Source organism: Falco biarmicus, chromosome 1 (genome assembly GCF_023638135.1).
Source record: "Falco biarmicus isolate bFalBia1 chromosome 1, bFalBia1.pri, whole genome shotgun sequence".
Classification (NCBI taxonomy): Eukaryota; Metazoa; Chordata; class Aves; order Falconiformes; family Falconidae; genus Falco; species Falco biarmicus.
Genome location: NC_079288.1, coordinates 107,032,197 through 107,049,194, shown reverse-complemented (window position 1 = coordinate 107,049,194; position 16,998 = coordinate 107,032,197). Strand labels below are relative to the sequence as shown.

General features: G+C 38.5%; 1 long non-coding RNA gene across 3 annotated transcripts in view; it reads right to left on the bottom strand.

Annotated features, from left to right (window-relative positions):
• Positions 1–9,440: 9,440 nt before the first annotated feature.
• LOC130152660 (uncharacterized) overlaps positions 9,441–16,998 on the bottom strand; it is a 35,140-nt gene continuing 27,582 nt past the window's right edge. For all 3 annotated transcript variants that reach the window (XR_008823072.1, XR_008823071.1, XR_008823074.1), the window contains exons 4-5: positions 13,124–13,214; positions 9,441–10,338 (exon numbers count right to left, since the gene is read on the bottom strand). This is a non-coding gene — a long non-coding RNA (uncharacterized LOC130152660). The remainder of the gene's footprint in view (positions 10,339–13,123; positions 13,215–16,998) is intronic.

The window sequence follows — 16,998 nt, the reverse complement described above, 5'->3', positions numbered from 1 at the left end:
TAGACCAGTCACCTAACTGTATTTCAAAGTGGGTAACAAAAGAATGTAATCTGTTCTAGATAAAAATCAGACCATGGCCACCAATCCATAAATCTCTTTGTACCATCCTGAAGGCAGACATAGCACCAGAATGGCAACATTTTGGAGACTCTGAAATTATATTTACCACAGAGATGACAGATGAGATACTGCAGAGCAAACATCACTGGACTTGTGGCTACTACACTGAAAGAATACTTGGTAGCACAGCTGTGCTGCCAGGATGCACGAATAAGATTGAAGATGTAGCAAGTTTGAAGGTCTTCATCTGGTTGTCCTGCACTACATTAACTAGCCCAAATATTGGAAAACAGAAGTTTTCAGCCTTACAGATACAAACCAAGGTCATACAACTAAGCAATCTGTAATCACAAGCACAGTAGAAAGCCAACATGCTGAAGCAATGTTGTTGACCCAGCCAGCACACTGTATTCTCTCCCTCTGAGAAGAGCCTGGCAGGCAAATGAGTGCCAAAAATGTTTACACTCCTCTGCAAAAGAAGTACTGACCTTCTCATGTAGAAAAAAAGCCTAGGTAGCTATTTGATCTTCCCTCAGTTGGTTTTATAGTTTTAAAAATCCTTTTGTCTTAATGCAGCTATCAAACAGAATCAAACAATTTGAAACTTGCTTTTACCAAAGCAAATGCATGATCATCATCCAGATGTTGATGGCAGCAAGACAAGCTGAAGGAGACCTGTTGTATCTGAACTGCTGCATGCAGACTTGCATTCTGGTTGAAATCTTCACTAACACAGAGTGAGCTAGAACACTGAGCTGTATGTTGTCTAGGGACAGAAGAAAATAAATATCAAAAGAAATTTCAAAATTAGACCAGGAGCAAGGAGAACACATGGATGAAGAGCAGAATGTTCAGAATAGTAAGACTAGGAATGTTTACAATGAGAGCTGGTTAGAAACCATGCCAGAGGATATCTCTGAGAGATTACTAATTTTCCCTGAAAATGAAATTTATCACAGGTGGATATTTATTTCTCCTGGAGGAACTGGGCCTGGCTCCAGCGTTAAGGATGTCATTTCAGGGGCTCTCACCAGGAGGCCTCATCCGAAGGACCCCAGATGTCCCAAAAGCCAAGCAAAGCCAGAAGCAAGCTAGCAGGGGAGTTTAAAAATTCTGCCCCGAGACAGGTCTGGGCAGCTCCAGAACCCACAGGGACCAGCATCTGTTGTAAAGTCTGGGGGACAAACTTAGATAGAAATGCCATGTTTAAATCTTTCCTACACCTTACATTGTGGAATTCCTGACCAAAAAAAAATAAAATACTGTTGTTGTTTTGGCTTTTTTTCCCTTAAATTAAAAGATGACCAGATTAGTTGAAGAATTTGTTTTGGAAATCCACAGCAATACTTAGGGGTCATGACTTTGACTAATGCTATTCATTGTTCGCAGTTCTTACCTTAAGCTGCTAAAGAGTGTTATGTTGTCCTCAAATCTCCTGTTCTCTGAAACTTTTACCTTTCCTCTTCTTTTTAACCCTCACATACTGTTTTTAAAAAGCATCATTCCAAATCTCACATATTTTTGTGATTCAGGAAATAAAATATTCCATTTTTTTGCAAGTTTAATAGCTATTGTGTTGTTGAGTAAAATGGGAACATCAAATACAAAAACCTCAACTTTTTTAACTAATCAGGGAACTTTCAATCTTTACCTCAATAAACAGAGCTGCTAATCTGTCTTTCCTCTTCCAAGGCAGAAAGATGTTTCAACAAACAAGGAGAAAGATGGATGAGAATGTTAGAAATAATAAATATTATTAGCTGCCACAAGAATACTGAGAAATGTTCACAGCTAAGGAGGCTTTGGGAGTGATTTGTGTGTGATGTTTTGTTTTGTAATCAGTTTGATTTTTTATAATTTTTATTTCCTTCTGTTTCCAGCAGCACTGCTCTCCCGTGCATCTGGAGTTATCAAATAAAGCAGACTCAGTATCAACTTATTCCTAAATTGCGACATACTAGGTCTTTGCTTTCTAAGCTTAGCTTCTATCAAGAGTTTAAAGATGAAAACAAGTATCTTGAAATTCACAAGAAGAGCTTTCTGACACAAAACCGCTATCTTGGGTACCTATATCCACTAACATCATTTTTATATTATTTTCAAAATACATTTTAACACCACTGGCAAACATAAAAATAGCCTTTCAGAGAGTGGAGAGGTTACTTTGACTCTGGCACCATCTACTGAAAAGTGAATAAAAGTGCCTGGACTACAAGACCAAGAAAAGATATATTAATCAAGGAAATATGCCCTAATTTCTTCTTGCAGTGTGAATATTTTTATTTTCTCATCACCAAGAAGGATTTAACTTACACCTTTCAAAAATATTTTCTTAGCTTCTCATTACTGTTGATATTCATCAGAGTGCAATGATATAATGTAAAAGGATCTTTCCAGTCCGTAAGATAACCAGTATAAATAAACAAAAAGTTGCTTGCACTGACTTTGCAAGCAATTCTTCACCACACAGACAGTGAGGAGGAACAAGCCATTTCAGTGTAACTGCCAGGAATGTTCTTAGCTGTGCAGAATCCATTAAAATATGAATGTGGAAAAAAAACTCACACAAAGGCTTAGTTTAGAAAACTGCTTTCTTATTCTTGCCTTTCTAAAGATTTCATTCTCCCTTCTAACTGAATAAACTCTCCATGCATTAACATGAAAACCATAAATGATAAGGAACTGTATTTTGTGATTAACAACTAAGTTGAAAATGTTTCTAAGTAAAAGCTTAGAAAATCGAACCTTTTAACCTATTTTCATGGTTACTGAAAAGTAGCAAAGTTGAGTTTCATAAATTTTTGCTACTAGTGAAAACCGTGTATTCAAACAGAGGACAACATTTCTACTAAATAAGAGTTAAGGGGAAAATAGGCAATTATTTTGCCTCTGTCTGCATGTTTATACAGAACTCACTTAAAAGGGGAACAGAATTTAAACTAAAATCAAAATGCACAAGGACAACTAGGGGTTACAGCATATTCAGAAGATGAAGGCAGAGGTTAATAAGTAAAAAATGCTGCAGAATAATAAGAATTGATCACCTGTACCTCTAAGCAATGAAATTAAGACAAGGAATATTGTCTTAAGCCTGATGGACATTCAGAAGAACAAAGCTGTCATGCTCGCGGGGTCTGCTGATTAATGCTTGGCTTTAGCGTAACATAAGATTTATTGCATTTTGCCTAAAGTGGGTAATTGAATAATCCCTCTAAAAAGCAATAATTTTCCCATGAAGTTCATAAAGTTAATACACTCCAAATCTCCAAGCAGCAGAAAAGAAACAGCTAAGCGTCTACCTGTGGAAATTGTTGGATGTAATTCATAATGTACAAACGTCACTTCATAGAAGTTTGTTATTAAAGTGTTTTACAGGGAAGAAGAAGAAATAATTTTAAAATATTGTCTATGTACACATATCATGATTAGTTGAATGAACAGTGATTTCTGATCTCACATCTTTTTATATCACAGTAGCTGTACTGAATCACTGAACACTGTTCTCATCTTATATGGACTAAAATCAAATTGAAACTCAGATAGCCTGACTCAAAATCTGTTTATTTTTGTTAGTCTTTCAAGCTGTACTGGCAGTATTTCCAGTTGCTGGGAAATGGGAAAACAAGTTCCACATGTACCACATAGGCTCTTGATATCAATGGGAATATGGGGGAAAGGAAAGAAAATTCATAGTGATTGCTGCTGTGTTTGGGATTTATAGAGCATATCCTATAAAATGCATGTAAGACTTAGACAATCAGCCAGAGCTAGCACTGTACCATCTAGTAATCACTATGAACAGATGGAGGATATAATCTGTGTCCATGCTCCAGAGCAGAAAACACCAGAAGGAATATCCTGACAGACCAAAGAGGAAGGCGATGTGTCCTCTTCTTCTGGACTGTGCTCTTCTAGTTTGTCATACCTAAACTAGACCAAAGGGGCATACAATAATGACCATACTCCCTAGGGTTGGATTTGTACCTGTACAAAGGTGTACGTTAGACTAACAGACCAAAGATGTGTCACTTAATTAGTTTATGCAAAAAGAAACTGAAAAAAAAATATTAAAAGCAGCATTTGGACAACATGTGGCAATCATAAATTCTTCTTCAGGTGATGATGTTCAAAACAACAGAAAGCAAGTTGCAATATCCTCAAATCTAATAATATCAAATCTATCAAAATCCTCAAGTTTCTGTACTCAAGTAACACCTGTAACCGTTACCACACCTCTAGACATTCTTCTCCAGAGAAAACACTCTACAGATTTTGATTTTTGAGAAGAAAATATCAAGCACTTAGACTGTCACTAAGAATGCTGTATACATGAAAGGCAAAAATCATGCTATTGCAGCAGCAGGTGGACTCTTCTTCAGATCCTGAAAGATGGCTCTAACTAGCAGAACTGTTTCACTGCAGCCCAGAGTCTCCAGCAAGAGTCATTTTTGAAGACATCTTACATGCTGCAACCTTGATGTCTGATAATCAGGCTGCTCCTGAGATCAAATTAATAAAAAAATTGTCAACACGTAAATGATACGGGCCCATAATGTTGTGATGCAAGTCATCCACTAGTATTTTAAGAATGATTGTAGGAAGTACTATTAACTACTACAGTCATCAACTTGTGCACATGTTGTGCCTGATTTGGGGCCTGCTCCATTAAGGATACTGATATCAAATTTGTTCTAATATTTTATTCTAATGCTGACCTCTTAGCCACACATGACCAAAACAATTCTGGGGCAAGGCAAGTTCACTGTGAAACTTCCAAAAGACTTCAAAACATTAAAGTAACAAGCTCTTTTTTTCTAACAGTGCCCTCAAAGACACAGCCAAACAAGAATGAATCATTTCTAATCTGTCAGAATGTCAGCTCACTGCCCCATGGAGAATGTGCACCAACAAGAGAGGTTAACCATGCTTGGGAACACATGCCATGATATTCTAAATATTGAGTCCTATAACATAGGTAGAGAAATATTTCAAGCTTCAGTTTCAACAAAAATTTTGAACTCTGAATTACCTGCATTTTCTCTACAGGCCCTAGGTAATATTACAATTCAGAGATGCAAAATTATTAACTCTAACCCAATCATGCCCATAACTGTTCCAAATTTGGTTCCAAGTATCATATCCAACTGTTTGGCTGGAAGCTTCCAAATTCATAAAGATCAGTATAGGACAAATTCAATCCTGGTGTTAGTGGATGCAACTTGGCAAAAGCCAATGCATTCACAAAAGCTCTGACAGGTAAGCATTTCTCAGATGGTTGGAAGCTCTACATTACTGTATGGCACATACTATCTAAATCTAGTTAGCGCCAAAAGAACAAAGTTACAGTGTTTCTCTTGTGAAGCATCCACTAATTTATTTTGAATAGCAGATGCAAAACCATAACAAAACCGAATTCCGTAAAAGAACACTTAAAGTGTAATTCAGAACAATTGAATAAAACCAGAAAAGCAATAAACTGCAAAAAAGCTCAAGGAAAAAGTCAATTCACAGGAAACCAGTTGATGTACTTCAGCTGTCTAAACTGCCCTCTTGTCTGTGCCCTCATGCATGTCAGAAATGCCCACACAGCCATACCAACAGCTGGCGGTATGCAGCTATTGCATAACATGCACCAGAACGTCAAAGGACTTAAGCTGCACTGGAGAGAGAGAAATGAAACCCAAAGAGGAGGAACAATGCTCTTCTACTAACCCTACCGACTTAAACCCAAAAGCAAGCCTCTTCCCCAATGGGCCTCTGTAACTGTCCTGGTTTCAGCTGGGATAGAATTAATTTTCTTCCTAGTGGCTGTTATAGTGCTGTGTTTTGTATTTAGTATGAAAACAATGTTGATAACACATTGACGTTTTCAGTTGTTGTGAAGTAGTATTTACACTCAGTCAAGGACTTTTCAGCTTCTCATGCCCTGCCAGTGAGTAGGCTGGGGACACAAGAAGCTGGGAGAGGACACTACCAGGACCGCTGACCCGAACTGGCCAGAGGGATGTTCCATAATGTATAGTGTCATGCTCCATATATAAAGTGGGAGGAAAGCTGGCCAGGGGCCTCTGCTTGGGAAGTGGCTGGCAGGTTGGTGAGCAATTGCATTGGTCATCATTTGATCTACATATTATTATTATTGTTGTTGTTATCATTATCATTATTTTCTTCCTTTTCTCTCCCATTAAGCTGTCTTTATCTCAACCCATGTTTTCTCACTTTCACTCTTCCAATCCTCTCCCCCACCCTGCTGTCAGGGGGAGTGAGCAAACAGCTGTGTAGGGCTTAGGTGCCAGCTGGGGTTAAACCATGACAGTAACACACAGAGAGACACCACCTCTTAAATGAGGTCATTGTGTCTGTCAAAATTTTCATAGCTTCTCTGTGTCACACTGTCTGAAAACATTTTCTAGAGACCTGCATAGCCTCAGCTCCTCAGTGAATGTAAACTAGTAAGTCCTGGAGTACAGTCAATGGCTCCAATACCTAGCCACAACAGATCAGAACTTGGACTCCAGTTTTCCACATAGCTTTTCAATCTTTGTTTTTCACCTGGCCATGACAACAAAATGGACTTTTTGCTGGGGTGTGCAACTTACACTTCCAGTATTACCCTCAGTGGATTACAGAGTCAAGAAAATTGTGATTCTTTTTTCATTAATGAAACAATTCTCAGGCTGGATTGCAGTGATACAATACATTTCAGACATTCTTCTTCTCTGAATTAATGCACATGGGACTACTAATGTAGTACTTTTGACATAAGAGATCTTTTCTGATTGTACACTTTGTGTTACATAGCTTTACTAGAAACACTAATGGAAACATTAGATTTCTCTATTCATATTTTTCACTTTCACTTTGAACCATCTGGTAATCTCAGCCAGGTATGAAGTAAATTACGGATCTCCAATACATTTTCAGAACACTGTCTACTACTTAGACTAGGTAAAAACCACATTTTAAAAATATGATATAGACATTTAAAATTTGAAAGCAACGTTATCACAACATATACAGTAAGATAATGGAAGAAGGAGGGCACATTTTTGGTACTGATATGTACTTAGAAAGAATTATACCTCCATCCTAAAATCAGTTTTAGCATAATACTGCCTTAGGAATTCTGTGCTAAGAAAAAGACCAGATGGGACATATTGGTCCAATACCTCTTAGGGAGTAAAGGTATTTGGGTTTGCTCCTGTTAGGGTAGATTAATGTCACGAGAATGGCTATGAGAAATATGGGAGCTGTTGGCTGAAGAAAAATTACTATCTTGAAAGCAAGCAAGCAGTGTGGGCCACCAGTAAAGCAGTCCTTAGTGTAAGATACTGACCTCTTTTGTAATTTCATTGGTTTAAGAATTTAGAGTTCTTACCCATGTCGGTCCAAACCATGATAAACGTTGGTTTGTGTTTCCATAAAAAGTCTATTGTATTTTCTAACTCAATGGAAGAATTGCTTGGTATTACACCACACTCTTCAGGGCTGGCAGCAAACTAGGCCTGACTGACTGATCAGTATTTGTGATGCCAAATTTGCATTCTACATCAAGAAACCAAAATGCATTCTTTGGTGTTGAATTCAGGAGTTTGTGGTAACACAGTACCATATGTAGTAAGTTCTGTTCCAGATAGCACAAAAAAAATGGCGCGAGAAAGTCACAGAATCATAGAATCATTTAGGTTGGAAAAGACCTTTGAGAACCATCAAGTCCAACCATTAAACCAGCACTGCCAAGTCCATCACTAAACCATGTCCCTAAGCACTGCATCTATGCATTTTTTAAACACCTGAGGGATGGTGAATGAACCCCCTTCCTGGGCAGCCTGTTCCATCCTGGGCAGCCTGTTCCAATGCTTGACCACCTTTTCAGTGAAGAAGAAGAAATCCATGCAATCATGTGGGCAAATTACAGTGAAGCTCAGTGGGGACCATACAATAAAAGAGGATGGAAGTTTGGAATGGCTCAAATATTTGGAGGGGAGAGGACAGGATTGAAAACTGGGAGTAATGTGAGACAGAAAATCTTGCCAAAATATTTATGTGTGTCTGACCTAGGTAGGCTAGATCTTCAGATGAGAATCTGTTTGTAACCAGGGGCAGCTAATAAAAAGTAAAATTTATGGCTTTCTCATCGTAAACACTGTCCCAGATGTTCAACCACAAAGTACATAGGTTCACCACCTAACCAAATACGAGGAAGATCAATAAACCAACATCAGGGTATCCTTTTACCAGTAAAGGCAGAATATTTGACTAAAGAGCAAACAGTATATGATATCTCAAGTGACACACTAAAACTCTTACCATAAAATTATTGGGGATGTTCATATGAGAATTGCAATATGAAGACCAAACACCGTATTTTTTACTCTTCTCCTTTACAAGAGGAGTAACAGAGCAGGTCTTGAAACCTGGACAGGACTGATACTGTCCCTGATAGGTTATGAGAAGTTCATATAATGAGATAAAACCCCTAAAGGATGAAACATAGAATCATGCTGCCCTTTTATTTGTTCGGATGTAATTTCACATGGACTTTGATCTACACGCTAGCAATAATCTATTTCCTGAATTTCTGCACAAAGAATAACATTGGAATTACTGTACCTGTGACCCCAGTGCTGTACACCACAAAGTACTCTATCACAATCCTTCACTTCACCCATGAGCTGGTTTCCAGGCAGGCATTGCTGTCTTATGTATAAATCTGATTAATCACTGTGCACCCTTCACATTCTACAGCCAAGAACATCCAGAGCTTTAACTGTTGAAATACAAGATTTCCCTTGTTGCTTGCTGAGGAAGTCCAAAAAGCCTCAGCCTTAGCTCAAAATGCCTGTTGTCACTTGCAAATAAGCTTTCTGCTATTATTCATAAATTTTAGGGCTAGATGCATGAGTATGTTAATCCTCATGATAAAACAGCAATAAACTTGCAACCAGCAAAGGTGAATAGTCCCCGCAAATGATGGAAGACTAGAATAGATTTGTGAATGTTTATGTGGACCAAACTTCAATCTTTTGTAATATTTGCCAGCAGATAGTTTTCTGTTTGCCTTTTTCAGTGTTGAGGCTTATGACCTCTTGTTACATTTTACATAAAAATCAGACTTCCCTGCTATTGCTTATTATACACATTAGAGAATTTTTGCTACTGAATTTTCAGAGATCATTGATGATAGACAGGTTGAGTACATCTTGCCTCTAGTAAATTTGTGAGGATACCATATGCCTGGTCCTCCTAAACTGTCTTAGTGTTTTTGGCTCACAATGTAACGAGAATGAAAGATGACGACTTATTCCATGTGAGAGACCTTAAGAGTTTATTTGGAGGGAGGGGGGGGGGGGGGGGGGGAACGACACAGTTTTGGAAACACATAGATGTTGCAAATTTTGGTTCTGCTTTGCATAGGAGATAAATGAAATGCTTGTCATTTGCTGAAAAGCTAGAAATAAGCAGACTGAAAAGAATTACAAGAGTTGTCATCATTTCTCAAAGCTAAATTAGAAGATCAAACAATTTAGAGGGTTGATCAAGGTGTGCAGAGACACACTTTGGTTTTTTGGTTTAACTTTCTCATAAGCATAGCACAATTAGCTATTCTAATTGGTAATTTGCATCTCAGCTACTTTTCCCCATCCATACCCAATGATGCAGTATGATGAGGCTCAGGTTTTGAGCTCTAGCCCACTGTTTCTGGTTAGCCAGGGCTTGATTTCAAGAATTCGGCTTTCAAGGTCTACAGGTACACAGATGCAAGAGGTATTAATGTAGTTTTTGGACCGCAAGAATTGATTATACACTCTCTTTGTAGACATACATAGCTGATGAGTATTATTTATGTAAAAGGAATGCACTGGAGCAAGGGAAACTTGGAAAGTGTAAAATATTCCATATTCTTTTAGACCATTTTTGCATCTAATGCCAGGTGCAGTTTTAATAGTCACTTTCTAGCTACGTTATTTTCTTTTAATCACTTATACCCCAGCATAGAAAGGGTTGTTATAGCTTCCCACTTATGTGTTGATGAGTTTAATTTTATTTATTGTCATTGTATAATTTTTCATGGAAAGAAAAAATCACATCATTGTTTGAATAATTATATTCTGCAGCATTCTGTGGCAGTGATGTGAGGCTCCATCTTTTTCACTGTTACTGACATTACATTCCAGCATTATTTTATCAATATTTCAGTTGCTAACATTCAGTCCTGTAAGTGTTTATATGCATGAAGTATTCTTCATCAGTTGTATCTCACAGTGATCCTGTTACCTAAAAAGGAATGCAGACAATTTTGAATGGGAAGCCCAACAAATTGTTAGATCCCTTCTGCTTTCCTACTATATACTGCTGCTCAACACATCAGAAAAACATCTCTGGTCAGACCAAAGGTCCAGCTAGCTGAGTAGCACATGCTTAGGAAAACAAGGTATTTAGAGATCTATCCTTCCCTTCAGATGCCCTCTCAGGTCCTGGCGCTAAGTCACTCAAGAACCACCTGATGGCATCTAACCAGGCACCTCTTTTCTCTTATTGGAGCAAGTAGATTCAGGATGGAGTTTATTTTTCTGTGCTGAGATTTGTGAAGCCTGTCAATCTTCATGCTACTTCCTCTTAAGTGTAATAGCCTGACATGCGTTACATGCTCCTGACTGTGGAGACCAGTTCTGGTTGCACATAAAACTGATCTGTTGTGGGATTTGGGATAGGACACTTTTTGTTTCCTCTCATACCTAGTACTGGCATGGTGTTTAACATAAACAGGTTTCAGCTGAACCTCAGCATTCTTGTAGCAATAGTAGTAACACTGCACATTGCATTTCTTAACCAGTGAAAATAATTGCTAACATGGAACTCGGCCCCTTAGCTCTCCACAGTCAGCATCTATATCTTCTTCCACTACTCTTCTCCATGTTGACAACACTTCCTTTTACCCTGTTTCCTCTTTTTCCCCTATTTCTGCTGGTATCAGAGGTAGATATATACTGCCAAAAGCTAAATTTTCCAAGGTAAAAGAGGTTTTCTGGGATCTTGGTAGCAGATCTTTGCTTCTGGAATGAAGTAATTTTACTATCTTTATCCTATTACAAAAAAAAGATGGGACAAAGGGGATTTAAAGACAGCTGAAGCCTATAGAGAAGCTGCGAAGAGCCCACCTTTGCGTTGTATAGTAGGAACCCAGTAATCCACCACACTGGATTTACTCATAAAGTGGTTTTTTTTTTTCCATTTAGTTACAGTTTCAGCCTTTCCTTTAAAGACCACTGCTGTGTCTGTCTTCAATAGCCCATGTTTCTGGATCAAAACTTTCTTTTCTTCCTTGAAGGATACTGCTCTTTATTATGTCATTTGTAACAACAGAACTATTAGGCTAACGTAAATTTAGTCCAAATTTCACTTCCTTTCACGTTCCGTTTTTCCTGAAATGAAGTAGATGAGAAAAATACAGAAACTTCAATGGGAATAATCTTGCACAGATGGAGGGAACCCAGATGCATTTAGTAGAGCAGCTCTTTGTCAGTCAAAGGAGTCCAAAGGACAGATGTGTTGTTTGTTAATCATTCAGAAAACCCTTGTGATTAGGAACTCCTAGATCTCAAAAAGGCCAGCCAACTAAAAAGGATACACTGTGCTTCAACACTCATAGTAGCCCATTTGGGAGAATAAGACGATTCCTTGCCCAGAAGTAAGAACAATGTAAATAAGGTTATTATACCTAAAAATCAGAGTGCATGCCCTAGAGGATGAGGATATTTCAGTTCTATAAATCAGCTAGGAAGAGCTGGCAAAGTTCATTGTTCAACTGGCTTACAAATTTAACAAGAAGACTAGTGCAGACATTTCTTTGAGAGGCTTAAGGAAAAACAAAGGTAGAATCAAGCCAATTAATTAAAACATTATGAAAGGCAAGTGAAAGCCATTAGTAAAGAACCTGAAAGCAATACACTGTGATCCCCAGAGAGTATCCCCCAACTGTACAGAGTATAAGGGTGGAGGAAAAGCAGAGCATATCCAATGTGAGCTAACATAAATAAAAGCACAAAGTCATGTGGACTATAGAAAGGGTTTAGAAAATAAATGTCTCCATTTTATATAATTCATGTGATATCCTGGAATTTCTAACTCCTGTTACATTTAATCAATATCATAATAAAAATAAATTTTTATTATTAGTAATTATTTGTATTACTTAGGACATGATCCAAAATCAGGGACTCTAGTTGCTAAACAAACAAAGTATATAGCTGCTGTCCCCAAACATGGACAAATAATACAAAAAAAAGAAACTAAGATTAGTTAACAGTATGATCAATCATTTCAGCACATCTGCATACTTGCCTTCAATATTTCTGTAGACCTCATGACCAAGTATCAGAAGCTAAAGAACAGTTTTGAAGTGCCTTTGCTAATTCACAGGGAGATCCTTCTAAACATAAAAGACAACTTAGAAGAAAGCACAAGATGCTTGTCTGGAAGTCTGTGTAACAGGGGAAGATGCTCTCATGGGGAAATCAGTTTGGCAGAAGTAGCAAAGCAGTGATGGAGCAGTGGCTCACACGGTAACTGGAACAGAGAAGAGGAACAGAGTTGTTGAGCCAAGTTGATGGTAAAGCATTCAAGAATGGAAGCTAATGGAGAATGGCAAAGATTTAATTCTGGACTAAAGGAGACAACTGAATGTCCTTGTTGAGAGATTATCCAAGGTTAATATGTAGAAGGAAAAGATGAGGAAACCACAGGCACAACACCCCCACCTCTCCACCCCCCAGAAAAGGAGGAGGGAATTGGAGAGGATCTGCTTGGAGGATGTGCTGAGGGAGTAAATAAGGAAGTAGAAGAGAAATTAGGAGAAAACAGAGGCACAGCAGCCAGACCAGGCATAATCTCAAGCAGACAAGCACAGTTGGATGGGTCAAAGAGAAAAAGCAGGGACACTGGTCAGAGACACCACTAACTCTGGATAGAGCTTCAGTCACACAGAGTTATGAGGCAGCTGCAACAGCCACTGACAAAAACTGGGCTCAAATACGCACCATATTTAAGTATTGATACTCACTCACTGGTACTGCACAGCAGAATCATTCCTTTTTCTTGTTATTCTCAGGTATAAGGACTGACTGGGTATTGAACAGCTTTATGATCTGTCTCTGGGAGAACATAGCAACAGAAATGATACATGAACAGTAGGACCTTGGTTTGCAAAAAAACACGGATTAAAAAAAAAAATCTTTGTACACATTTTAGTAATTTTTTTCACTCCAAGTAAGCACTGAGCCCTGGAAATAAACAGATGAACACACCACTGACTGTGTCATAGGTAAATCCATTGGGAACAGTTTTCTTCTACCCTTTTTCTACAGATCTGAGTTAATTATTCACTGCAGGTTTTATTTGTTGTGCTTATTCTTCATGTCATGGCCTAAAATATTTCCTTAGTCTCTTAATCAGTCTGCCTCCTTACTGGTTGCTGCCCCTCCTTTTAGAAATTACTGTACATATCTCATTTGCAAAAACAATAAAAGATAACAGTTAGCAGTAGCAGGGGAAAAAAACCAACCAAACAGAAACAACTGGGAAGTTTCCTCCTCTCTAAAAATACTACAATGAGAATAAGTTCACTGTAGCATGTTACTGTAGATCATGAGCCTGCTCATTGTAGCACTGCACCTGAGGGATAAAAGTAGTTCTATAGGTCTGATCAACCAGAATTTAAAGTTTAGCTATTTTATTACACCAAATTAATCCACATATGAAGAGCTTGGAAAGATGTTAGAACATTTTATAATCAGTAATACTAATGTTCTCTCATTATGCATACAAAATATCCTGGACGATTATATATTCAGTACATTATTTTCTTGTTTTGATTTGTTAGGATAGACTAAAATCTCACTGTCTAGTATCTTCCACTGTTCTATATTTTCAATCTTCCCATCTCAGTTTTGTTGAGCTGAGAGTTACTGAACAAAGAGTAGGGAAAGAAATTCAAATTCCATTGTCTTCTACTCACAGAGGAAACAATCAACAAAAATTTGCACTTCCACATCAAACACCTTCACCCACGCTAGGTCCAAGGGCAGTGTAGTAATTTACAGCACACCCATGCATGCTCATGAAAAACATATTCTTTTTTGTGTGTGTGTCGGTTTTTCCATACACCGTTGAGGGTTTTGGACAGAATAATGTTTACAGCAGTAGTGAAACACAAAAAAACCCCACTGTGTTGACAAGTACAAAATTACATCAGCTAACATATCACCTGGTTACCCTTTTACAGTTTTTGAAAATGCGGAAGAGATTTGAGGAGCCACAAGCTACACAGCAGATATTCAAGTTTGCACCTCATGCTTAGCAAATCTGAGGCAAGGTTTTGATCCAAGGGAAACTGGGATTTAAAATGTTTGCCCAGAATGGCTAAGTGACTTCCCCACAGTCAGATCTAATGTGGGAGGCCCTCTACAGACAACATCATGAGTAAATCCAAAATGAAAAGAAGTATTCTTCCATTTACTTACCCACACTCTGCACTGAGTTTTTATAGATCAAATAATTTAAGTGCAGGTGAAGTTTTAAGAAAGTAAGTAAAAATTATTAGCTGTATATCGAGAATTATAGAAGAATGCAAAAAATTTTGATCATGGGATTTTGATCCTGCTAATTCATTTCAACATTTAGGTCCTCATCATTTCAGGCATAGCCTACACTAATCATACATGTTTAAGAAAAAAACTCATGTCAGGTAAGTATCATCTGCCAAGAACATGTATTTTTTAACATTCTTTAGCATGCAAGGAAATACTAGATTTCCATGAATTCACCGTTACGTTTTTACTAACAACTGTGGTGGATGTGGTGGACAGCAAGTAATAAGAGATAGGCCAGCACAAAAGTAAAATATGTGAACACATCGATTTATATAAACCAGCATTTGGCTATTACTGTTGGTTTTGAGGAGCAGTGTTGCCAGCTGTCACAAAATGCATAAACAGTTCATAATCTGTAATCGTTCCTTAGAAAGTTGGAAGACTATAAGGAACCAACTTTTCTTCCTCAAAATCTTCCATGGATCATGTTATTTAGTTCTAAAATGGACAGCTATTTCAGAAACCATATACCAAAAATACAGAGGAAAAAGTAAATTTCTCTGTTAAACCATTTTGCAGAGTAGTCTGGACAGTTAATTCTGGGCATCATGTCCTAAAAGGTAGCAACTGTTATAAAATACATAGGTCCAGTGTAAATTAAGTATATTGGCTTATTTAAATTTGTGAAATTAATCTAGGTCAGGTGACTTCACCAGATGAGTGTCTACTTCTGAGTGCCTTCACAACTTGTCATTCTTAATCCACGGATTAACTCAAAGCAAGCAAAACTGTACCAGTTAGGCAAATTCTACTGCTCCATAAAAGCAGAAAGTTTAGACTTCAATACAAGCTGAGCAACAGTAAACAAACATAAATCTTCACACTCTTCATGCCACTGTTGCTTATTGCCACAGGCCAGATTTCACCTCCTTCTGTTACATTACTTCAGAAGCCATATAGCTATGACAGTTCATAAGCATAAAGGACAATTTATGCCAGATGGGGAAAATAGCTTACGGATGAGCAGAGTCCAAGGGAAGACAAAAGGAAGCAAGGCCCTATGTGGCACAGATATACTTCACAGCAGAAATGCATCAGAACTTATATTCAGCAGAAAGTACAGAAACAAGGCAGGTTTGAACCTATGGAATCTACAGAAGGATGTAAGGACTGCCCTACTGACTCAGAACAAAGGGCCCATACTGTGCAGTGGGCTAACCTACAGTCGCTAAAAGACAGCAGGTAAACCTGGCCAGTTTTTCTGGCCCACACAGAATCATTAAAAATGGCTGAGGTTATCCTGTTCACCCCCTCTGCTCAAGCAGGGCCACCTAGAGCAGCCTGCCCAGGACCATGTCCAGACAGCTTTTGAATATCTCCAAGGAGGAAGACTCCACAACACCCCAGGCAACTTACTCCAGAGTTCAACCAAAGTGTTTCTTGTGTTCAGATGGAATCTCTTAATTTGTGCCTGCTGCTTCTTGTCCTGTCAGTAGACACTACTGAGAAGAGCCTGGCTCCATCTTCTATATTTCCTCCCATCAGGTTATTTATACACATTTGTAAGCCCCCTGATCCTTTTCTCTTCTCCAGTTGCAGCTCTCTCATCCTCTCTGCACATAAGAAATGCTTTAGTCCCTTAAACATTTTTGTAGCCCTTCACTGGACTTGGTCCAGTAAGTCCATGTAGAGACATGGACTGGGGAGGCCAGAACAAGACCCAGCACTCCAGATATGTCTCACCAGTGCTGAGTAAAGGGACCTCACCTGCTGAAAATACCCTGCCTAATGTAAATCAGGAGGCTGTTGACCTTCTTTGCTGTGATGTCACATCACTGGCTCATGTTCAGCTTATTGTCCACCAGAATGCTCAGGTCCTTCTCTGCAGAACTGCTTTCCAGCCAGTTGACCTGCAGTTTGTACTGGTGTCTGGGATTATTCCTCACCTGGCGAAGAACTTTGCACTTCCCTTTGTTGACCCCCATGAGGTTTCCTTCTGCCTGGTTCTCTACCCTGTCACAGTCCCTCTGAATGGCAGCAAACTCATCTGATGTATCAACTGCATAATTATCTGTGTGACTTTGTGCAATGATGTGGGCCCACTGAGGTTTTGTACAGTAGCATAATGACACCTTTTGTCTTGTTATCAATATTCTCTCAGGGATGCCCAACATGATGTTGATTGTTTTGGCTGGCATAGCACATTAAGCCAATGGTTTTGTGGAGCTGCCGATGATGGTAAGATCTCTCTTTCCTGAGTTATAACCTCCAGTTCTGAGTCCAGGATTATGTAAGTACAGTTTACTTTTTCCCAGATGCATAATCTTTCAGTAATTTACACTGACAC